Source organism: Myotis davidii, unplaced genomic scaffold (genome assembly GCF_000327345.1).
Source record: "Myotis davidii unplaced genomic scaffold, ASM32734v1 scaffold762, whole genome shotgun sequence".
Lineage (NCBI taxonomy): Eukaryota > Metazoa > Chordata > Mammalia > Chiroptera > Vespertilionidae > Myotis > Myotis davidii.
This window is the reverse complement of record NW_006293699.1, coordinates 2,611,455-2,612,097: the sequence shown is the minus strand read 5'-3', so window position 1 is coordinate 2,612,097 and position 643 is coordinate 2,611,455.

The window sequence follows — 643 nt, the reverse complement described above, 5'->3', positions numbered from 1 at the left end:
GCCAGTTTCTCTGGAATATTCCCAGAGGAGAGAGAGAGGGAGGTGGGGCTCCACCATGAGATGGGTCACACATTTGCCTCTGCTGGTTGGCGCGTGGGAAGCTCTGTGGGGGCCACTGCCTCGGGGGAGATGGAGGAAAAGAGAGGAGGGGAGGTTCTGATGGGCCCCAGGGTGTCCTAGCCCACCCGGTTGCCCTGGCAACGAGTATCTAGCGGACAGTTAATCTGAGCAGGCGGGGTCTCTGGGAGGTTGCCATGAGACCCCAGACTCCAGTCCTCTCCTCAAATGACACTGTGCCTGGGCCAACAGGGGCGGGTGGGGGGTGAGCATCTGGGACGCCTTTGCAATGACTGGCACTCGGCAGCCTCACTGGCAGCAGAAGGCAGGTCCAGCGCAATACGTTCTTCCACTTGCCTTCTAGGACCGCGGGCTTCTTGAAGGATGTGGATCATTCGTGAAAGCTGCCTTCAGAAGGGATGTCGGGAAAGTGGTTGGAACTGATCTCCCACCGACCCGCTCAGAGGGAACAGTCCTCCCAGGACCCGGCGTCTCCGGCCAGGGCGCTGCTGCCCTGTGCCGGCTGGATGAGGGTGCTCGCTGTGTGCTCAGCAGGCGCTTCAACGTTTACATCTGAAAGAGAGGG